The sequence below is a fragment of the Protopterus annectens genome, chromosome 5.part0 (assembly GCF_019279795.1).
Source record: "Protopterus annectens isolate FY-2018-M chromosome 5.part0, PAN1.0, whole genome shotgun sequence".
In the NCBI taxonomy this organism is placed as follows: Eukaryota; Metazoa; Chordata; order Ceratodontiformes; family Protopteridae; genus Protopterus; species Protopterus annectens.
In genome coordinates this window covers 1,063,280,623-1,063,306,120 of record NC_056735.1, presented here as the reverse complement: position 1 = coordinate 1,063,306,120, position 25,498 = coordinate 1,063,280,623, and positions in this window count along the sequence as shown.

The following is a 25,498-nucleotide window of genomic DNA, read 5'->3' as shown; positions in this document are numbered from 1 at the left end:
TAAAAAGTTTCAACACCCTTTATTGTCCAGAAAAATTGCCTTTTCTCTCTTAGCACCTGCATCTTGCCCTTGATTCCCATGGAATGCTGAAGTCTTGTTATCTACTGTGTGCCTGAATGTCTCCTGTATAGTAAATGAAGTTCTGAGCCCAACAGCATTTCCTGCATAAGTTATTAATGCCATATCAGATAGCTCCACATCTGTATTCCTTATTTATCATTGGTCACTCTAATTACACTGCTACACTGGGCCAAAAACTCACGGACAGCATACCGCACCATCTATAATCTACCCATGTGGGGGGCTGCGGGGCCGCGCCACCCACACACCTCAATGTGGGGAAAGTGCCCCCCACACCCCCTAACTAAATATACCAACTCCGGGATCACATTACACTGGGGAAAACAGTAAACCTCCCTTTGCTGGCCAAGTGGTTACTTACCCTGGGAAACAGTTTGGCTTTGTGATCATTCATTCCTGTTAAGTTTCAGCATTCTCAGCTTGGTTATATGGTCTTTGGTTATGTGAAATTTCATGTATGTAAAGTAGACCCATATATATGTGTGTGTGTGTGTGTGTGTGTGTGTGTGTGTGTGTGTGTGTGTGTGTGTGTGTGTGTGTGTGTGTGTGTGTGTGTGTGTGTGTGTGTGTGTGTGTGTGTGTGAGTGTGTGTGCGTGTGTATAGGGCATAATTAGCAGTAGGGAATCTTAGTTTATTTTTTGGTAAGAGGTGCGCTCATAAGCTTGTCTGACTGTATAAGAAACATTACTAACTCTAGGAGAAGCAAGTCTAAACCTGCCTGGTGGTATAGTGTCATGCCTGTATCATATCATTTGAGAGGTATGACTGAGTTATGCAATGCAGTTGTAAAGTAGTTAGTTAAGAAGGGGACATTTATCACATTGACTATTAAGCAATTGAAAAATCTGTCTATGGAAACAGTGCAATGAAAATAGAAGTGCATAACAGGTGCATTTACAAAATTCTTGAGCAGCAACAGTGGATGTACAACAAGCACATGCAATTGCACATTATCATGCACAGCCTTATAACACTGTGAGAGTTGCTGCAAGCCATAGTAGATGCTCACAGCAAGGTCCTTATTATGTTTGTTCATTAAAATGGGAAAGACATGGGAGATTAAGAAAGACAGAAAGGGGGAAGAAGAACAAGGGGAGGGTTTAGAGGTGATTTAAAAAGCATGTTTCAGCTACATATTGTATTTATTTTACTGTCTGTACTTTAACAAAGTCGTTTTTATGTTTAAATTACCTGTTTAAATGTTGTAGGCTACACACTCAAGTGTAATAGCCATTTCTGTGCATTTGAAGTGTTTTTTTTATTGTATCCACTTTATTTTCTGAAAAAAAACAAAAATTAAACAAAAAAAATACTTGTTTTCCCACCTTTCTAAGCTAGTATATTCCAGTTTTCAGGTTAGTGCTGAATTCAGGGCTGTGTTACAAGTTTCTGTATTTGCCCATACCTTACTTGGATAGAAGGAAGTTTCTCTGTTCACCTGTGAGAGAGGGGAGCTTTGAGCAGCCTATCTTTCCCTGGAGGAGTGGTTTCAGCCCAGAAATTAGTAGTTTATTGGCCATTTTGGGTTAAGTTCTATCTCTTTCATTTTCCTGCTATAAAATCTGCATTTATGAGGTTTTAGCGCCTGTACACAGCTCAGCAAGCTCCTGCCTGGTGTCCTGCAGAGGTCTACAGCAGCAGAGAGACAAAAGAGAGACTTTGAAGTGAGTAAAATAATTTTTCTGCATTTTCTTGCTGCCTTTAGCTAATTCTGCCTAAAATGCTGAATTTTTTTAGAGTTTCTGTGATTTAAACAGCTTGTTTCAGCTACATATTGTACTTATTTTACTGCCTGCACTTTAACAAAGTAGTTTTTGTGCTTAAATTACCTGTTAAACTGTTGTAGGCTACACATTCAAGTCATTTCTGTACATTTAAAATGTTTTTTGATTGTATCTGCTTTATTTTCTTTAAAAAAAAATAAATAAAAGTGCTTGTTTTCCCACCTTTCTAAGCTAGTATAGTCTACTTTTCAGGTTAGTGCTGAATTCAGGGCTGTGTTACAAGTTTCTGTGTTTGCCCATACCTTACTTGAATAGAAAGAAGTTTCTCTGCTCACCTGTGAGAGAGGGGAGCTTTGAACAGCCTGTCTGTCCCTGAAGGAGTGGTTTCAGCCCAGACATTAGTAGTTTATGGGCCATTTCATTTCTCTGTTATAAAACCTGCATTTGTGTGGTTTTGGCCACCGGGCAGTGCCGGTTAGCTAGAGTATAACTATTCCTGGCTCCACAAAGTCTACTCTTCAATTTTTCCCTTGGAACTAGACAAACTTTCAATTTAAGCACTCAAACCATTCACTTCTCAGCCTGGCACTTGCTCAAGACTCATAGCATGCACTAATAAACCTTAGCACTAGACTCCCTATAATGTAGAGAAGGACAAGGCTCTCTATTCGACCTTACAAGCCAATCAGTAAAACAGTTCACTGTACCTATCCAGGCATGTCCAAAGGACAGTTTCTGGTGTACTCTCCAGTCCAACTGGTGAATCTGGGCATTTTGAGGCAATGTTACAACTGCCTCATGTACACAGACAACCATCTCCTCCTACCATCAAACACTGACACATGCGAGAGATGCAATTAGACAGCCAAACTGGAGGCTAAGCTTTCTCAACCCAAGACTGCACCAGACAGTCAAGAGGAGAAGGGAATTACTTGCATCATACCACCAGTCTCACACAGACCTATGAAACCAGCACCGGCAAAAAACACATATAAATACACGAATACATACTCGGACGCTCTAAATAAAAATCTGCAAAAGCAACAGAGACCTCCAAAGCAGACACCCAAGCAACCTCCACCCCCCAACACAAACCATGAAACACATATTTCACAAAACCAGTGTGCCATGCAATCACAGCCCTTAAGGCAAAATAACATACCCAACACACTAATAATAGGTGACCCTTTAGTCAGGCACACTGATGTCCCACTCACCAGGCCGAACAAGGAGAAGGTTACTGTTAGCTGCCTGTCAGATGCCAGGATCCGCCACATAACACAAGCACTCAGGTCACTCCAGAACAAGTACAAATATGACTCTGTCATTGTCCATGTTGGTGTGAATGACCTGAGTCATACCTCCCTGGACTACATGAAAAGAGACATGGAAGAGCTCTCTGATCACGTAGCCCAGGCCAGTATGACTCTGACCTTGAGTAGCATCCTGTCATCATCAAGAATGATACCATGGTATAAAGAAAAAAATTATCAATTTCAACAATTGGCTAAGCTTTTGGTGTCATTCAAAGGGGATCCAGTGTCTGTCAGCCTGGTATGACATGCTCAACAAGCCACGCTGCTTCGCTAGAGATGACTTGCACCTGTCACCCTTAGGCTTTTAAATACTGGCCAAGGCTTTTGCCACCCCCATAGTGCCTTTTTTAGGCAAGGCTCAAAAGACAAACCCACCACCGTAAATAGCACAAGTAACAAAAAACTGAGGGTAATGCTACTCAATGCCAGAAGTCTAAACCTCAAAATGCACAAACTCGAGGCACTCCTCAATATGGAGAAAATCGATATATGTGCAGTAACAGAAACCTGGTTTAAGGCTCCATAAAGCACCCCAGCATTACCAGGCTACAACTCATACCATACATTTCAGCCAGAAAACCCAGACCAAAATACAAAAGGCGGGTGCGTATCCATATTCATCAAGGATACCCACACCTCCAGGTTAGTGGCACAGCACGATACTTCAGAGATCATCCACGTGCAACTAAAAATGGGCAAAACTGCTATTCAAATTGTGGCTTGCTACAGATCACCTACCATGTCCCAGGACCCCCATTCCACATTTCTGGAAACACTGGGAAACATAAAGGTCCTGCCAAACACCCTGATACTGGGTGATTTCAATTACCCAAACATTAGCCGGGAGAACTACTCAAGTACTAACTCTCTTGCCCAACATTTCCTAGAATTTATAAACTCAAATGCCCTGGATCAACTAGTGAACACCTCCACCAAAGGTGACAACATATTGGACCTGGTCATCACCAACATGGGCAACCGGTGATCCAAACCAGAGGTCAACACCTCACTGGTTAGATCTGACCATGAACTAATCACTTTGGATATCCACATTCCGCCCCACCCCAGTCAAAGAAACCACCATGAAAAACTTTTCAAAAGCAAAGTTCATGTTACTTAAGACCAAGTTGGAAAGTTTCAAAGCCTCCATGCTAAAGGATAATGCAGCCCAAGCTGCAAAATTCTTTACTAATGCACTCTACGGGCACCTACAAGAATGCATGGATCATGTTATACCAAGCAAAACCAAGACTCACGCCTCCAAGAAAAGGAAACCAGTCTGGTGGACCCTGCCATAAACAAGCTATACATTAGCAGGAGGAAACTAGTACAGAAAAGAGTAAAATCCCAAGAAGGAAAGACATCCCTGATCAGTATCCGCAAGAAACTATGATCACTCATAAAATCATCCAAGGCTAGCTTTGAAAGAAAAATTGCCAAGGACTCCAAGGATAACCACAAGGCATTCTTTAGCTATGTCAAGAATCTAAGTGGCCATTATCATATCTGCTCGGAGTTAGTGCAAAATGGCACAAAATACACTGAACCAACTGATATCACCAACATCCTGGCAGACAGGTTCAGTGCAAACTTCACCCCCCCCTCTCACCCCCAAAAGGGCTCATAACCATACCAGAAGAATGTAGTGCCCCTGAAATCACAGACAGTCAGGTTAAAATAGCCCTCTCCAAAGCCAAAAACACAGCATCAATGGGACCGGATTGTGTCCCAGGCTGCGTCCTACATGAGCTCAAAGATGAACTAAGCCCTCACCAAAACACACTGTTCAAACTCAGCCTTTCCACAGGCTACATGCCCAAAGAGTGGCGCACAGCAATGGTTATTCTGCTCCACAAAGGTGGAGCCACAACAGACCCCAGGAACTATCAGCCTATAAGCCTGACTAGCTTGGTCTGCAAAGCTATGGAGTGCATCATCATGAATCTCATTGACAGAGACATTGGGAACCTCCAAACACTGGACCCCACCCAGTTCGGCTTTGTTAAGGGCAGATCATGCCACCTAAACCTGGTGGACTTCTTTGAGATGGTTACCTAGGCTATAGATTAGGGAAAGGTGGTCCACACAGCCTACCTAGACCTCGCAAAAGCCTTTGACACCATTCCCCATTCTGGTATTACAGACGAGCTCACCAGCCTGAACATAAACCCCTACATTACGAGATGAGTTACCAACTGGCCTACAGACAGAACCCACATGGTAAGAGTTGCAGGAGCTAGGTCTGAGTCTAAACCGGTTACAAGTAGCGTTCCCCAGGGCTCAGTCCTAGGACCCCTCCTGTTCAGCATATACTTCTCAGAGGTACAGGCAAGCACAGGAGGTCTATGGCTGACCAAGTTCACAGACAACTGCAAACTAGGGGCTATAATTGACTCTCCGGCTGACACAGATATCCTCCAATAGGGTCTCACTGAGACAGATACTTGGTGTCAAAACCATGGTCTCAAGCTAAATGCCAAAAAGTGCATAATCATCCCCTTTGGAAAAAACAAAGTACCCACAAACTACAACATAGGTGGTAGTCCCCTAAATATGGAAGATGTAATAAGGGATCTGGGGATAAGTAGATAGTAATCTCTCATTTGATAATCACATTGCCAAAGTGGTTAGAAAATCCTTCTATGTGTCCCGCCTAATCACAAAAAAATAAATAAATAAATAACTCCCAAACGCTAAAGGTGGTCTGTCACAAAAACAGTCAATATTAGCAGAAAAAAGACAGAAAATCCACCCAAGGATGGCCAAACAACAAAATCCACAAGTATTCCAATTAAAATGTAGTCCTTTAATATGAATAAAACTTCGACTTGAAAATAAAATGAAAAATAAAAAGCTCAAAACTGTCCCTTGAAGATATCCGATAAGCTCTTTCGACTGTTGTCTTCCTCAGATCGTATAAGACACTAGGGACTTCCATTTCCTTTTATATATGAAATTCTATACTGTTTAACCAATCACCATTGATGAATACTTGGCAATTTACAGGTTTGTCATATAGATGGTGCAATAGTTTTGTTGTTATATACTTCTTCTGTTCTTAAAAATGAAAATAACTATCATCATTATATTCTCTGCATTCCTTGATATAAGGATGTATTCCTTTTATTAATAAAAATATGAAGAAGATGATATTGGCCAATAAACGGGCAATGAAATGTCCTTTGACAAAAGCTAAAAAATGACTTTGGTCTCAGTTAAATAATGTTCACATAGTATTGTCTTTGTCAGTTAACTTTAAAGTTGTGAATTTGTAGATGGCATAATGGATTAACTATACTTTACATCTTTTGTTCTTTAAAACAGGTTTAAGGGGGACTATACTATTTAAACCAGGGGGTTGATCTGCCCTCAGGTTAATAATCCATTTTGTTTCTTTCAACTCCGTCAAAGTCTCAATGTCCCCTTTGCGTGGACCAGAGAAAGCTCTATCAATGACTTTAAATAGAAACTTGTGATTTTTATTAATAACAACATGTTGTGCCAACGCATTATGTATTTCCTTGTTCTTAATATCCAATTGATGTCTCTGTACCCTTCTTTTGAAGCATTGGCTAGTTTTTCCTATATAGAATGATGTACAAACCTCACAGGTAGCTACATATACAACATCCGAGGTTTTACATGTTGCTTTGATGTTAAAAATATAGTCTTTCCCTGTAACCGGATGTGTAAAGTGGTTACTGTCATCTATCACACAACAGATAGTACAATTCCCACATTTTATTGTTCCTTTTCATCCTATTATTGTATTTGGTGTCTGGATGTTAGTACATAATAATCTTTTCATATTTTTTCTTGTTTTTGAAACAGAATCTAGATCTCTCTCCAACTATAGCTTTTAGATGTGGATCTTGTGTAAGCACTGGCCAAAATTGATTAATTATCTTAGTGATCTGAGCATTATTTGAACTATATGTTAGAAATAGTCTCACAAAGGTATCATTTGATTCAACATAATTTTGTCTTATGTTCCCATTGGATTGTAGGTATTTCTCCTTGTAGCCACGGGCCTTCAAGTTGTTATGCAAGAAGTTTATTTCTTTAATTCTATTTTCTTCTCGATTGCAACATTTGTGAATCCTATTTGTTTCCTTCTTCATGATGTTCTTGGTTACATGTCTCAGATGCATGCTGCTTCTATGTAAGTAATGATTTCTCCAAGTATTCTTTCTGTATAAATCAAAATTCAGGAAACCATGATCACTCAAACTGATACTAACATCTAGAAAATTGATGTTAGATCTAGAATATTCAGAAGTGAATGTAAGATACGAAGTAGTTTGATCCAAGTATGTATGAAATCTTGTAAATTGTTCTCCATCTCCTTTCCATAGGATAAACAAATCGTCTACAAATCGGCCGTAGAATAAAATGTGTTTTTTTCCACGGATTATTCCTACTGAGGACAAAATGTTGTTCCCAACCTACTAGAACTAAATTGGAATAACTATTTGCACAGGGATGCAGAGAATATAATGATGATAGTTATTTTCATTTTTAAGAACAGAAGAAGTATATAACAACAAAACTATTGCACCATCTATATGACAAACCTGTAAATTGCCAAGTATTCATCAATGGTGATTGGTTAAACAGTATAGAATTTCATATATAAAAGGAAATGGAAGTCTCTAGTGTCTAATACGATCTGAGGAAGACAACAGTCAAAAGCGCTTATCGGATATCTTCAAGGGACAGTTTTGAGCTTTTTATTTTTCATTTTATTTTCAAGTCGAAGTTTTATTCGTATTAAAGGACTACATTTTAATTGGAATACTTGTGGATTTCGTTGTTTGGCCATCCTTGGGTGGATTTTCTGTCTTTTTTCTACCTAATCACAAAAAGGTTTGCATCCAGATCAAAAGAGGTCATTGTGCCCCTCTACGCATCACGCATCAGACCCATCATAGAGTACAACGCCCCATTTGGGATGTACCTTACAAGACACCTGCAACAGCTGGAAAGACCACAGAAGTACCTCACCAAGAGGATCACTGGCCTCAAACAGATGCCCTATGCAACTTGACTGAAGAAACTCCAGCTGTACTCGGTTGCATACCACCTACTCAGAGGTAATCTATGCCTGACATACAAGGTCATGTCCAACCCAGAATTGATGGACATGCTCCACCTAAAGAAAACCATATCCCCTCGAGCCACATGCTCTAGGGATCTAAACCTCACCACAACAATAAATAGGACGTGCTGGAGGGACAGATTCCTGTCCCAGAGACTTCCCTTGCTCTGTATCAAGATTCCAGTCTACATTAAGCAGAGCTCCTTCCTAACACTCTTCAAGAGAAACTTTGATGAGTGGATGGAAAACAGAAAGTTTACCCCGGGGATCACTTCAATGGCTGTACTGGACAGAGACACGGGGAACAAATCTAAGGGGGCGGTGAAAGCCAACACCTTCCGGCTAGGCTTATAAATGCCTTCGGGCAGATAGCCTAGTACCTACCTATGAACCTATGGATTATAAAAGTGTGGGAATGGAGGGTGGGCAACCAATGTAACCAACCCCTTGTCCAGCTCCTGCCAGGTAACATAATGGGGTCTACTGCCAGCATCCCCAGAAAGTGCAATAACCCGATCCCCCTGATCTATTGCAGAAAGTCATCAAAAAACAATGCAGGCTACCTGATACTGCTTGACCTACATCACTTAAGTTAAAATCAGGCCTGGAGGTAGATGGAAACCCAACAAGAAAAGGTAGGGCAAGATGACAGAGCCAGCACCACTGCTTTATCACATGCCCAGCTTTGGCTGACATTGTATAAAGTAGCAACAACAATGAAGAAAAAATAAAGCAAACACCAAATATATTATAAATGAAAGACTGGAAAAGCATTACTGTGTCATCTGTATCTCACTAACAGCCATATATTTGCATACAGAAATGCTAAACATCTCCTATGGATGCAGTGACACCAGTAAGCATGATAATGGTTAAGCATACAATGTGATATGGGTCTAACAGAGGAAATGCAGACAAGGGTTTGGTGGCATTTAGCAATGGCCTTTGAGAAGCTATGTTTGACTCTGTTGTACTTAATGTACTGCTGGGCTTCAACAGCCATGAACGTTGCATGTTTTTCCCTTTTTGCCTATCCATCTGGGTATGTTATTTGGGACAGGGACAAAGATGTGTATATGAGCAATGTTGTATGCTGTGCAGCCCATCAGTGCTCTCCATACCACTGGTTTGTACAACAGGCATAAAAGGCAGTGCTGGTAACATAAGCATCTGCCCTCCTATGGTGGACACCTACCTTAATATAAGATGCATACATACATACAAATATTTTAAGCACAGGCATTAATATCCTTCTAGCCTACCAATATATTAAAACAGTTGTTCTCATAGTAAACTGTGTCCAGGCTGATCTTAAAAATATCTAAACTAGTACTTGCTTTAATGTAATTTGGCAGTTGGTTCCATGCATAAGCTGCTCTTTCAAAGAACCAAGTAATACTCTTCTCATATCTTCAACATAGGTTGTCTGATTATTCTCTCCTACTTTTTAATAATCCCATGCATTCCAAGCAGCTGTTGTCTCTAAATGCTCTATATACATAAATAAGATATCCTCTTAAATATCTTCATAAGTCACTGTACAACACCAAATATTTTAGCCTGTCATAATAATTTAAATGTTTACATCCATGGATACTTGTGTTATATTTCAGCCATACTCTTTTTGGTTTACTCATGCTTGTTTTCTTATAAGGTTTCCATATAGTTATTCCATACTCAAGTTTTGGTCTAATGTAATTAACAAATAATGACTTCATCATTACTAATTTCCTAGACTTCATAAATCTTTTTATACAACCTATAGTTCTATAACTATCATTAACAAATTGGGTGATATGATTAGAAAAACTCAAAGCTGGAGCTACCCATATACCCAGGTCCTTAAATGAATCTACAGTTTCAATCACAGTGTGCTGTATTAAATACTTGCCTTTCAATTTATGTCTCCCAAATCTCATATGCTTATTTTTTAAGTATTTATCAGCATATTAGATTCCTGGGTCCAAATGATCCATTTAGTCAAGTTCTTTTGTAGACTTGCCCTATCTGTAACACATTTAATCAGTTTACCCAATTTCAGGTCATCTGTATACAGACTGTGGAACACCTCAGATGAAAATGATAGGTCTGAAAGAAACAACCTAAACAAGTAAGGTCCTAGGATGGAGTTCTGTGGAACTCCTTGACCCTAACCAAGAATTTAATCGGTCCAATTGTTAGATGATACTTGCCATGTCTTATTTGTAAGCCATGAAACTATCCATCTTATCAAGAATAAATTAATACCTAGTTGTTCTAATTTATTTATCAGTATTTGTGTATAAGCCTGTCAAATGCTGAAGTTAAATCTGTATAAATTACATCACAGCACAATTTGTCATTCATAGATGCTATTATATTGTTATAGAACATCATGTTACAAGTGGTAATAGATCTATTTTCAACATATGCATGCTGAAATATGATTTTAACTCCCAACCTTTCTAGTTCTGACAATAACTTATCCAATATTACCTTCTCCATTATTTTTCTGCATCATGAAAGTAGACATTTGACTCTAAATTTATCCTACTCCCCTTTCCCTTAAAGGCATGTTTAATAAGCACATTTGTCCCATCCCCCCTTAAATAACTACACTACACAGAAAAAGACATTTGATGACCTTTATTAAAACATATTATACAATGAGCTATGTACACAAAAAACAACATTAATTAACTTCTTCAACAATGATGATCTCCGGGCACCGTCACCACTCACTCTGGATGAACTTTACCTCAAGGCAGCGTACCAACTCACCTTGATACCTTCTCCACCGGGGCAGCGTACCTACTCTACAAATAAAGAGGCAGCATACCTACTCACCTCACACCATACCAAAACTATAAACCAATACACCTTCTTTAGAGGGGGAACAGAAAAGGGCAATCCTGTCCCTCTTCTCCGCCTCAAATTGCCCACCTCCACCATCCATATATAAAAGAGAAGGGTGGGAGGGCCACCAACTCATGCCAAATGTGCCTCCTTCCTCTAATTCCAAACCCTTAGTACTGTCAGAAGTCCCACCTACTCCTACTTCACTTCCTTTTACATCTCCCTCTCTCTTAACACTTTAACCACCACAAACCCACTATCCTAACCAACTGCAATCCTTACCTTCCTTTCTACCACTATACCCTCCCCACACCCCTTTACTCCCTTACTCGAGGGACTGGGACAACTTAGTTTGCCCCAAACTGCATTTGTCCCATCCCCCCTTAAATAACTACACTACACACAAAAAGACATTTGATTACCTTTATTAAAATGTATTATACAATAAACTATGTACACAAAAACCAACATTAATTAACTTCTTCAACAACGATGATCTCCAGGCAGCATCACCACTCACCCTGGATGAACTTTACCTCAAGGCAGCATGCCAACTCACCTTGATACCTTCTCCACTGGGGCAGTGTACCTACTCACCCACATAAAGAGGCAGTGTACCTACTCACCTCACACCATACCAAAACCATAAACCAATACACCTTCTTTAGAGGGGGAACAGAAGAGGACAATCCTGTCCCTCTTCTCCGCCACCAGCCTGATCCCAGGCTGTTCCCCCTTCTAAACCTTAGCCGCAATCATATTCTCTAAAAAGAGTTTCAGATGCAAATTAAAAAGATCCAGACCCACATAATGAAGGTGTACTCCATCCATCCGATACCAAGACTCCTTTCCATCCCCAAAATCTCTATGGTCAATAGTATGCATCCCCAAAATTCTTAATTGCCTAGCCAACCTTTGATTCACACACCTTCTAACCCTTTCAATCGCCTTATGACTATATGCAGTCCTCCAACACAAACGTGGATCCAACTCTGACCACACAATTTCCATACCCAGGTACAATGCCTGTAATCTCATCAAATCTCGCAACATAATGTCCACCAATTGTTTTTTAGGAACAATGCCCAAGTCATTACCCCCTAAATTAATGACCAATATACATGGACAACCCACCTTCAGTTTAGCCTTCTCAAATTCATGTAACAACCCATCCCACCTAAGCCCCCTAACACCATGCCAGGACACTGACCACCCTAAATGTGCTAAACCCAAATTTACCCCATCATCCCTAACTAAAGCACGCTTCTCTGTCCAGTGGATGAACGAATGGCCCAAGATGATAATGTGCTTCCCTAAAAGAAAAGAAGAAAAATTAATCATCAGAATACAACTTATCTAATATAAGACAAAAATGCATTTGAAGACAACCTCCCCACCCTTTTAATCAATTCAATAGAACTATCCTCTCTAGCTAAATCTGAAGCCTACCTATCCTGAATGAATGAGCTGCAAACCACTCCAACGGAAATCCCATACAACGTAAAACCTTCCTCACCAAAGGTATGAATCTACTACTCAAACACTACCTTCCCATTCACTGAACAAAAAATTAACTGATTCACCCTCCCTTTTCACCTCCTCACAAATTCTTTTGGCCACATTACTGGACAAATGCAATGATTCTTGTCCGATTTAAACACCACCACAGATCACCTACCCAACTGATCTGTTTTACTCCTCCTTAATGCAATAGTAACTTCACCCTCACCTATAATGACATACTTCCAATATAATGAGCCTAACAACTCCAAAATACGAAAAGCGCCAAAATATAACCATGTACATAACGTACCCCACATAAAATAATCCATAGACCCCTTTTGCAACAAACCTAACCCTTTCAACAAAACTTTCAATATAACCCTCGTAATTGGCCATCTAGTATCCTTACGTTCCACGACCATTCTACCCCATCCCCTTAACATACACCCTAATGTCCAAGACTTAGTGAAATCCTGCAACCTCACTACCTTAGTGAAAATACTAATCGCCACCAAATCCACCTTAACCATCTGCAAAGCCCCGCCTAAGCCCCAAGCATGAACTACATATTGCAGTAGTAATTCCTCTGACCATACCCCTTCCTCCTCTGGCAGCTGCAAAATAAACTGATTAAAACCAGAAAAAGCCCTATCATACACCTTCCTTGTAGAAGGGGCCCAGGAATGCCGTACCAACCACCTGGCTACATCGAGCCACGATTCCACACCTCCTCTGGCAGGATTTCTGGCACCTCCTCCGCCCATGGAACCAACCCTCGAAACCTGTGAAACTGAAATCGGGACAAGCTATCAGCAATCTCATTCCTTACACCAGGCACGTGCACTCCTGTAAAAGAAAAATTTATTAGAAGGCTCTGCAAAACCAATTTACGTAATACCAACAATAACAAGCCCGACTTAACTGTCTTCTTTTGTAATACCCTCACTACAGCCATATTGTCTGAGTGAAAAACTACTCGTTTGCCCCTCAGTTGCCCCTTCCACACCACAGAAGCTGCCCATATTGGCATCAATTCCAGAAAAGCCATGTCCCACTTCCATACCTCCTCCCAATCTCGAGGCCATTCATCCGTAAACCACCGACCCCTAAAACAGGACCCCATACCAGCACCCCCAGCTGCATCCATAAACAACTGAAGTTCCTCCTGCCCCACCCAGTCTGATTGCCAAAAATATATCCCATTAAATTGTTGAAAAAACCAGTTCCACAACCCCAAGTCTTCCTGCACCAATTGGGTTACCCTAACCCAATGGTGTTTGCTCTTACCCCCTTTCAGCAAGTACACCAGTGACCTACAAAAAGCTCGCCCTGGGTGTACCGCTCGGCAGGCAAAATTCAAAAGCCCCAGCAACTCCATAATTGAACGAATCCGAATCTTATCCTTACCCAACACTGAATGTATCACCGACCTAAGCCTCTCTATTTTAGTATCTGGTAAACAAAACAATCCCCGCTCTGCATCAACTGTTAATCCAAGAAATTCTAATGCCCTTGCTGGACCCTCCATCTTATGCTGAGCCAATGGTACCCCTAATTGCTCACACATGACCGTAAACTCCCCCAAACCCTCCTGTGACCCTACCTTTCCTTCAGCCACAAACAGAAAATCATCTAAATAATACACTGCCTTTTGAGTCCCTGCTTTTTGCTGCCAAATCCAATGCAATACTGTAGTGAACTTCTCAAAAGTCGCACATGCCACTGAACAACTCCTGGGCATAGCTTTATCAAAGTAGTACTTATCTCCTACCCACATCCCCAATAGTGGCCAATACTCCCTCCTAATAGGCAACAATTGAAAAGCCGACACAGTGTCGACCTCAACCAACCATGGCTCCCTAAATTCCCTAATAACTTTTACTGCATCATCTAAGGAAGCGTAATGCACCCTAACCTCCTCTTCTGCAATAAAATCATTTACTGAATTCCCTTCCAGATAAGACAAGTAATGTATCACTCTGAATTCCCCTTCTCGCTTCTTCGGCACCAATCCCAAAGGTGACACCCTGTAAGTACTAAAAGTCGGACTATCAAAAGGACCCAATAACAGCCCCGCCCTACTCTCTTTCTCCAATAAAGCCTCCAAGATGTCCTCTTTACCTTGAACAGATCGTAAATTCTTGCAACCCCCCCCGACCCCTTCCCACTGTGGACTTAATAGGAAACCCCTTTTGAAAACCCTGTATTATCTCCTCTTTGATGTCCAAACCAGGAAACTGATGAAGCTTATTACGGAGAATCTCCACCTTAATAGGGAACAGTGCCCCTCCCTCTATTGCCTCTAAAGAACCCAAGAACAAATTCCTGGGACCTACAAAAACTACCCCTCCCCCAGGCCGGCTGAAAGCCTTGCCCACCAAAACCACCTTCACGACCCATCACATTGGAGTTCCAGGACAAATCTTGCTGACCACAGCTAGTGGCCGAATGACCCCCTCCACATCTCGAACAAACATGGGCAAATTTGCACCCCACCCATGAACAGGAGCCACTATTAAATGACCAACACACACCCACTGTTTCCGGTCCACTCAACCATCTGTTAGAGCCCACGTAACTGTCCATCATCATAGCCAACCATAGATCTGGGTGACGCACCTCCAAACAAAGTGATTGGTCCACAGCCTTCCATTTGCAGAAACGCTGATCATACCAGAGCCACGCATTACCCAGCCTTAACCACTGCACCTCACAAATAGTAAGGAAATAGCCTATCAGCGGCAGAGCCAAGGACCCGTCCTTCTCCAGCTGCACTGCCATAAAATAAATAAAGCCAACCACCCAATTATCCCATGTCCTAGGGTGAAGCTTACCTACCCTCTGCCTTCCCAATGCTGCTAATGCTGCTAACAAGTCATTACTGTTAGAGGACTCTGCTTCCACTTGCCGCTGGACCCCTTCCGCATCAATCAGCTCAGACAAGTCAACATACTCCCCTTTCCCAATTTTTTTCTTTAACCGGACCCGAAATATGAGGAGTCAGAAAATCTGCTCCTGTCCCCTGCCCAAAGACTGGGTAGCCAACAAATCCCCAGGCTGCAGCACAAAATCAGAGCCTACCTCCAAGCCCAAGCCCAAACTGTCCCCGGAACCCCCCACCCCCCTGTCGCATCTCTAGCCAGGTACCTGGCACCCTGTCCTAGCTGCCTCTGAGCCTCCTCTATCCCTTGCACACTGCCATCGAGATCCCCAACTGCCAAGTCATCATCCCTCCCCACCTCACCATCCTCAACCCCTAGCTCCCCCAACAATGCTGTTGTAATAAAACCGTTACCTGCACCTTCGTCTTGCGATGTGCTGGGAACCGGAGTCTCCACTGCCATCCCCTGTGATGCCTGCTGCTTTTTCCCCCCAGCTGGTGTTCTCACCGCCGTGTTGCCTCTTCCGACCTAGGGTCTGCTCAGGTTCCTGCACCATCTCCGATGTTGTCGCCTCCTGGAACAGCTCTTCCACCTGGGCCATGATAGCTTGCCACCTCTGCCTCATCTCTGGTAATTTGGCCATCTGAAAAAGAGAAACAAAATATTAGCACTATTCTATAAGCCCAACTGACCTAATCCCCCAACCCCTGGTATTGCCTTGCCCCACACCTTAACTTATCCCTGCCTGCCCACCATCACCTTTCACCCTCCTGTCAGACACCTCCTACCATTAGTACCACATTCTACCCTAGCATATCCCCTATCAATCTCCCTCCCCCTATGTATCTATGAGAGAAAAAAAAAAAAAAAATATATATATATATATATATATATATATAATTAATTAATTAAGTCCCTCTAACTATCTCCCTATCACTCAGCCACTCAATCCCCTCATCATTCAGACAAACAAGGCCAAACACACTTACCTTCCCTCCCAGCATGATCCTCTGTTTAAGTAACGCTTCTTCCACGCAGTGCACATGTGTGAACTGGCACTAGGACCTAACGGCTGAAAGGCCGGCAGTAGCAACCCACTACACCACCAGGGCGGATGAAGAAGCCATATCACCACCACCACCACTGAAAACTGAGACAGAGGGACACCCAACCAGCCACGACTCCATCCTGAAAGACCAGCAGACTGACCAACACCCACGAACCCACCAGGGAACATGGACCAACAACCGCCACTATACCACCGATGAAGAAGATGATGGACCCTGCCGAAATCAAGCCGCACACACCGGGGAAGCAACACGGACACATCAGCCCATGAACCCACCAGGGATAAGGTGAACAGGATAACCACTACGCCATTCTGAAGGGGAACCAGAGAGGCAAATGGACAGCCACGAACAGCCCAGGGAGCGTGAACCATAAACACCACCACTACCACCAACGAAAATGGAGCTGGGAACACACTGGACCCATGAACCCACCAGGGATAAGCTGCTCATACACCGAGGGACACCCGGACAACCACGACACCATCCTAAAGGGAACCGGAGAGCAGATGGACCCACAGACCCCCCCAGGGAGCGCAAACCGCAAACGCTGCCACTACCACCAGCGAAATGGAGCCGGAAACATGCTGATCTGCCACTATACCCCAATGAAAACCGCCACCCACGACCACCGGGAGAACATCTACCCCAGAAACAAACACAACCGGCCCACAAACCCACCAGGGAGCACAAGGGGATGATCTACTGCTACCCCCAACCTAACTGGGACTAGGTTATACCGATGGCCCCCCCCCGTTGCCTACCAGGACCACTGAGGGAATGTCTTACTGTTTTTTTTTTTTTTTTTTGAACCGTACCCTGACCGCATGGCACCAATAGCCTGCTACCCAACAGAGCTAAGGACAGGCCCAGCCTCCCCCCACAGATGTCCCTTGACTGCATGGCCCCACCAACAAGGCCCGACGAATCCTCAGGAGACCGGCGGATGACAAGAGCAAGGAAAACTTCACCCACCCAGGTAAGCCTAGCACTATTCCCATCAACTTCTATAGCTACATTATTATAATCTATAGCTACATTATTATAAATATATATATATATATATATATATATATATATATATTTTTTTTTTTTGTTATTCACCCCCGACCATTCACCCACCCACCCACACACACACTCCCACACACACAATACTCTATCCCCTTTCCTATCAGTAAGCTCAAACTATCTTCCCAGACTCCAGCCCCCCTTTACCTAATCCCTAGAAACACCAAAGGGGGAACTGACCCAGACCATCTAACCCCTTCTCTCCCCACCATCCAAGGCCTACCTTCATCCACGATACCTACAGGTCATCTGGACGTAAGCTAATTATAACTCCACCAACTCACGCCAAATGTGCCTACTTCCTCTAATCCCAAACCCTTAGTACTGTCAGAAGTCCCACCTACTCCTACCTCACTTCCTTTTACATCTCCCTCTCTCCTTAACCATTTCACCACCACAAACCCACTATCCTAACCAACTGCAATCCTTACCTTCCTTTCTACCACTATACCCTCCCCACACCCCTTTACTCCCTTACTCGAGGGACTGGGACAACTTAGTTTGTCCCAAACTGCATTTCTCCAATCTTGAGAAATCACCCTATATTTATATGACATAGTAAGTAATACATGTAATGGTACTGTAAGTCCTTGCTAAAGAGTTCTTTGGTCAGTATAACTAATTCCATCTCCCCCCAGTGCTTTGTTTGGATCCCGTTTACATAGTTCTTTTCCAACATAATCTCTTTTAATTCCAGTTTCCGAGGTTACATGGATATCACTAGAACACTGATCACCCTCTTCTTGGATCCAAACTGTTTTGCATAAAATTTTACAAATACGTCTATATCTGTTGTGTCTGAGAATAAATTTTACAAGCTACACACAGTTTAGCAATGTGTATGTCTTTACTCCTTCCACATCTTATGTCTCTATAAAATGGTTTCCTATTATGTTCAATATCTTTATAGAAATTGTCTTCAAAGTTTTCTTAATCTTGTCACACACTATGCTTAATCTGTTTGTCCAGCTTGTTTATTTCAGTTTTCAAAGTTGTAGTTCAACCTCTTTTCCATTTCTTATATTTTTTGGTCTCTCTCACCTTAATCGGGTATCTTTTTCCTATGGAAATATATCCCTCTGACATTCTATGCCTAGATCCTGATGTTAAACATTTTTTTTACTTTTTGCTCCAAATTTCTCTTTCAAAACGTTCCATATTCCTTATGCAGTTTTTCCACTGAACACATCAGTCCAATTAGTTTTATATAGTGATTGATTGGCTTCCATATAATCTGTAATTAATCTTCTGTGCATTGGTTTAGATTTCAGTTTGGCAGAATTATATAGCAACAAATTAATCCTTATAAGCCCCTGATCACTGCACATCAACAGTGGTAAAACTCAACATGAAGTAATAGTAATTTCTTCAGGAACACAAGTATGTTTCTTTCCTTGTTAGTTTTTTTATAGTCTGAAGCAATTGTTGTTCGTGAAAATATGTTCTGAATAATTCCCTTACTAATGTTGTTGAATCAATATTATTCCAGTCTGTTTCTGGTAAAAGTTCCCAGCCACTATTATTCTTCCCTCCTGTGTTTCATGGAAGAAATGTATGACTTCCTCTAGGTGATTAACACTTGATTTTGGTGGTCTATACACTTCAACAATTGTTATATTTTCCAGGGTTGTCTTTATTATCACAGTTACATAGTCTATAGTATTGGTGTCATCATTGAACATGTAATAATCACGGGTCTCACAACTATCTTTAATCCTATCATAACACATCCAGCTGATTTTTTGTTAGAAAGTCTATTACAGTAAAAATGTTTATACCCTGATAGAACTGGTTTCCAGTCATTATTCTTTAATTGTGTTTCACAAACAATAACAACATTAGGCTTGTGAGAACGTAGCTAATTTTCCAATAAAAATACTTTATTATTAACGCTCTAAACATTAACAACCATTAGAGATACGTCAAATATTGCTCTCTGTGAATTGTTATATTTTCGACCTAGCAAAAAATTGGGCTGGATTCACGAATGGCCAAACTCCATGCAAGAACAGTATAGCCACTCATGCATGCAATATAGCTGCCATGCGATCCAGGATAGGGCCGTTTTCACACACATGAGCAGCCCTATACTGTTCCTGGGCAGAATTCCATGCAGTATGCAAATCACCTCATTTGCTGGTGAAAACCATGCAAATGAGGTGATTTTGCAATCCAGAAAGCTGAACGGATTCTGTATAGGAACAGCGTCAGTGCAAAAATGTATTTGGCTAGTAGCCGAATACATTTTTGCATATGACAAAATGGAGGCATGACAGCTAATGAAAAGCATGTATTATGTTGAACAGACAAACCAATGGCCAAATATAAGGCCATTGGCATTAAAAGCAATGTCAATGTTTTAGAAATAAAACTTTTACTTTTTTTGGCCGATCTCGGCTGTTTAAGCTAAGGGCAGCGGCAAGCAAACACGGGGGTGCCAAAAATAAAAAAAAAAAAAAAAAAAAGAAAGGAAAAAACTGCCTTTTAACAGAAATCTGCATTTTGCCATTATAGTCAATGGCAGGCAGAATGTAAACAAGACAAGGGTGCACTGGTTGCCAAGGGGAAAGGGTGTGCTTGGGAATTGCAACTATGGACATGCACACTGGGGTATGCAAATGAAGAGACCTATACTGAATCACAGATTTCTACCTACTGGCAGCCTGCACCTAACCGTGCAGGTACAGGAATAGGGAAACATGTAGGCAGGACAATAGGATGACTTCAGTAGTGTGTGTGCATCATGCTTGGTGTAAACTTATTGGATCCCTGCGGCCTGTGTTTGCTCTTAGCTAAGTAGAGCTAAGGAAGGGAGCATGTCTCACATTGTTGAGCACTGCTTTCCCTGCTTTAATGGGTGAGCATGCTGCACACTGGGTTTTAAACAAAAAAAAAACAGGAACTAGCATCTCAGTTCACATGTGAGCACTGACTAAGCGCGCTGTGCCTTGAGGCTTAAATGGGAAGGCAATGGGAAGGGAAAACAGCAGTAGGAAGGCATTCAAGGAGAACTAACATAGCTGGCAGTTGAAATGCATCAGAATCAGCCAATTACACAGGCAGCTGCCCAGGCCAGCACACTACTATAAACTATGTAAACCTCTTTCACTCTGTTTTTTCCTACAAACTCTACACCCCAAGTGTACACAGACAGGGAAATTTTACCTGATAAAACTAACAAAATGATAGGGGTTGTTGTCACTCTCATACATCAGTATGTGCAAGAGGCTGAGGATGGTGAGGATGTGAATGCTGATGACCATCCCACAGTGAGGAGGAGGAGAAGAGTGTACAGACCCAGGGTAACCTACCACGGCCTACATGATATGGAGATAGTGGAGTGTTATAGGGTGGACAGGGACATTCTACAGCAAATTGTTGAGCTGCGCTGGCCCTGCCTCACACACACAGAACCAACAGAGGGGAACCCATCTCAGTGGATACCAAGGTATGTGTAGGCTTAAGAATACTAGTCACAGGTACTTTCCAAAGGGCAACTGGGGATATTGTGTTTCCCCTGAGGCACAAATGCCCTTGTGTGTGACATTTTGTCAGTTTTGTTGTACCTGTAACTACACCCTTGACTTGTTACACCCACCCCTTTAAAAGTACAACATAGTACAGTATCAGCAATGCATCTACATATTGTGGGAGTAGAACCTACAGCCTTCTTCATCAAATGCAAGAATTTAACCAGTTATGCTATTAACAATGCAAAGAGACTCAGCATAAGCAACATTAAACTTCCCTTCCCCTGAAGCTCTCAGCTCCTTGTAAATTCCACTCGACACTCAACTGTAACTCTCAACTTTGCAGCACAAGAAATTTGGAAAAAGCCAAAATTTATTCGGGGGGGGGGGAGCCCAAAAACCAGGGACACATTTTAAACATTGCTTGCATAATTTTGGAAAATTGCCAGAATAAAATGTTGTGTTACCACCATACATTTCACTGCCAAGTCCTGAACCCAGGACCCTGTGCACTATAGTCAGATCAACATACCAGTATGCCAAATCACAGCAGTTTCCTAAAAGATAGGAAGACTGAAACTTAAGTGGCTATCATTTAGTGAATTCAGTTCTCACTTCTCACCATAGCTCTCAACCTCTTAGCACAAAACCAACGTTGACAAAGCCAATAATGATGTAATACAGCCCCCAAAATAGGGACACATTTCAAATACTTATAAACTTAAAACATTGCTAGAATAAAAAGTTTTGTGTTACCATTTATTTTCTGAAGAATATGGAGTCTGAAATTCAAATACTTGTCATTATTTAGTGAATTCAATGATTTGCCACAAAAATGCCAAAAACACAGATTTTATGATGAGCAGAACTAAAATATGAGGCATAAATCTGGAAAGTTTTCACAGTGGTGGTGGGTATGGACTTTAGGCTCTTGTTACCAACCTATACCCAAGGTACAGGGTTTGAGACTGAGTAGCTCCTCTAGCCCCCAGGCATAGCAACACACACACACACACACACACACACACACACACACACACACACACACACACACACACACACACACACACATACCTCTGCTCACTTACATAATAAATACAATGAACAGCAACAACTCTTCTCAATGAATAGCACGGCAGCTCTGCATAATAAATACAACTACCTCACAGCTAGCTCTGCATAATAAATACAATGAACAGCCTCTGCTCTGCATAATAAATGCAATGAATGGCAACAACTCTGCTCAGTAAATAGCAAGGCAGGTCTGCATAATAAATACAACTACCTCACAGCTTCAGCATCTCAGCTCAACAGCTCTACTCCATTCCGGCAGCTCTCTTCTGTCCATTAACAGTTGGTCCTGGAAATTCATGCATGTTGAGCCCTTAAGCTTAGAGCTGGCAGGCCGTTTCACAGTGCTGACATCATTGCGCATGTGATGATGTCAGCTGAAAAAGCTGGAAAAAAATTTTAAACTGAAAACGCTGGGAAATTTGGAAATTAAGGGAGGCCACTTGGGAAGTGTGATACCCAATTATTTGGACCCCAAAACTCGGTAAAAAATTAGTAATTCAGTATGGCTGGGAGGTATGATTGTTGCATGTGTACAATATGCAGGGGTCTGTGTGTTTGGTTGTTGCGCTTTCAATATTGTCTGGAAATGGTCAGCATGTAGGCATGGAGGATTGTGTCTCAGTGGCCTATGGGCAGTACTGTGGTTGACAGGGCCATGTTCCAACAACTGCAGTGCCAAACACAATCTTCTCAGCAATACCCATGTCAGCAGTCATCCATACTCACTGTCCAGATGTCAATATCTGTCACTGTCTGAAAGATGGACATGCCATGAATGTGGGCCCATACATACATACACACAGTACACAGATGGAAGTTCCCTAGTCAGAGTGCATAAAATTTAACTGTCAGCTGCAGACAACATTGGAATTGTACAGACAGGTTAGCAGCACATTAGTTGTCCATGTAGTATGGGATACTGATGTAGTCTGGCCAATCACTAGCAGACCACAAAAGGCACAGTTATGAAGTAATGAGAGACTGCCTATGTCCCTGCACAAGGCAGCATAAGGGCAAAGTCCCAGGTATATCTTTGAGACAGCTACAAGTAGCTTCCCTATCACACATGCACTCAGCTCACCCCACCATCAGCCACAGGTTTATCACAGATCATATCCTTGCTGTTGGGAATGAGTACAGTATGACCCCACTTCTGTATGGGAATACCCACAGAACACAGCATGCTGAAGAGCTGTCCTATGCAGGTGTGGCCCTAGCTGTAAGCAGCACCCTGCCTGCATCCAGACCAATGGATCAATATGGACAGGAACTATTGCCATTAACACCTTGCATACTTACCGTGTCACCAGGGAAATCCACTGGCTCACAGCCTGGGAATGTAGGAGTAACAGAATGCAGTGGTCTGCTACAGATGGCCTGCATCACTACCAAATGGCCTACAGTCCTCTGTCAAAGGCTCATGCCTCACTCATAGTGCCAATGTATGGTATCTCAGGAGAGTATAACTCTCAACCTAACACAGTCAACAAAACACAAATGCAAGGCCATGTTGACAAATCCCAGTAGCATGCCCCCCATTTCCCACTTCATGAACTGTGGAGCAATCCATAAATACCGCTGGGATGAAGGGTCAGCTATAGGAATACTTCTCAGATATTGCTTGCATAATGTTAGGAAGAGGATAGAATAACAGAGTGGGGGGTAGACGTATGGAAGTCATGGAGTGTGTGAAGTCTGAAACACTGATGTGTGCCCATACTACCCCTGCCTGCAAACCCAGTAATGGGTGGCTACAAACCTGCTCATAAACCACAATGTGAAGGGGAACTGACCAGATATATGAGCCCTGCCTCTGGGTAACCTGGGTGAATCTGTACAGCTGAGAGGTATGGCCACAGCAGGGTATGGCCATTCTGTTAAGTCGATATATGTACAAGAATGAGATCCTCACACACAATAGTACCAAGGTGTTGGACCATTTACACAGATCCATCAGCAAGTGTCTGTAGCTATCACTCCAGAATGGCAGGAGTATGCAAGAATGTGTAGGCTGTGGACCACAATACTGGACTCAGCTTCATTCATCTTGTATTTCCCAGTAAATAACTGTGAGCACATAATTATATCTGCCAGTAGTTAATGACATAATACATCACAGTGTAAAACAGTACATATGTCTGAATATCTCTGCTAACACCAACCATGTAACACAAGCAGCACAGACAACAATAGTTACAGTATTCCCCTATATGTCACCCATTGCGACTCCATATTGTCAACCTATCCACAGATATCCTGCAGAAACAGGTTGCTAGCTCTATGTGTGGAACACCAAACCCTGGACTGCAGTACAACCCTATGTGGAATGGATTCACACACTCAGTACAGAAGGCCATACTGGACATTCTCCTACACTTAGAGAAATGAAGCCCATGTCTCACAACACAGTGGACTATACATATCTGTCATTTGCATATGTCTGTGCGCACACACCAAATTCTAAACCATTCATGCTTCACACACACATTAGATAGGAATACTCACACATATCTAGGGCCAACACAATATCATATGTCAAACATACACACGCAGAGATGTGGGGAAAAGAGAGACAGACAGTGACAGAGAGAATTTCATTATGAGGCCTGTCCCTCCCACTACACATCCAATTGACTGATATCACATGATGTGCTGATGTCAATCACTGTACACATTCCTTTTGGTAGCCCTCAGCGCTATAGTGTCTCTGGTGCTTGTGATAATTGTGTTACGCAATAGTACAAACAGTATTCATGTAGCATTTGTATACTCAGTCCTGTCAAATGTAAAGTTGTGTGTGATGGAGTGTGTGTGTGTGTGTGTGTGTGTGTGTGTGTGTGTGTGTGTGTGTGTGTGTGTGTGTGTGTGTGTGTGTGTGTGTGTGTGTGTGTGTGCGTGTGTGTGCGTGTGTGTGTGTGTTTCCAGAGGAATGATTTATGGCACTTTCACACACACTGCACTTCCCATTGCCCATTTTAGCACTCCTGCTGATGTCAGTCACCTTGAAATAAACCATTGGCCAAGTCTCAGCTCTATAAGCTCCATGGCACTTGACTTAACTGCGTAATACTGTAATGTAGCAAACTAGTTAGGTTGGAGTTCTAACCCTGGCCCTGGCAACTGTGATAATGTGTGTGTGGCGATGAATGCTTTAGAGGCAATTCACACCACTACACCTACCATTGGCCTACTTTAGCACACCTGCTGATGTCAGTCATCTTGAAATAACCCTTTGGCCAAATCTCAGCCCTAAAACTCGGTGGTGCTTGTGATAACTGCATAATACTGTAGTGTAGCAAATGAGGTAGGTAGGAGTTCTAACCCAGGGTCTGGACACTGTGATAATGTGTATGTGTGTGTCTTTGGTGACACCTGATTT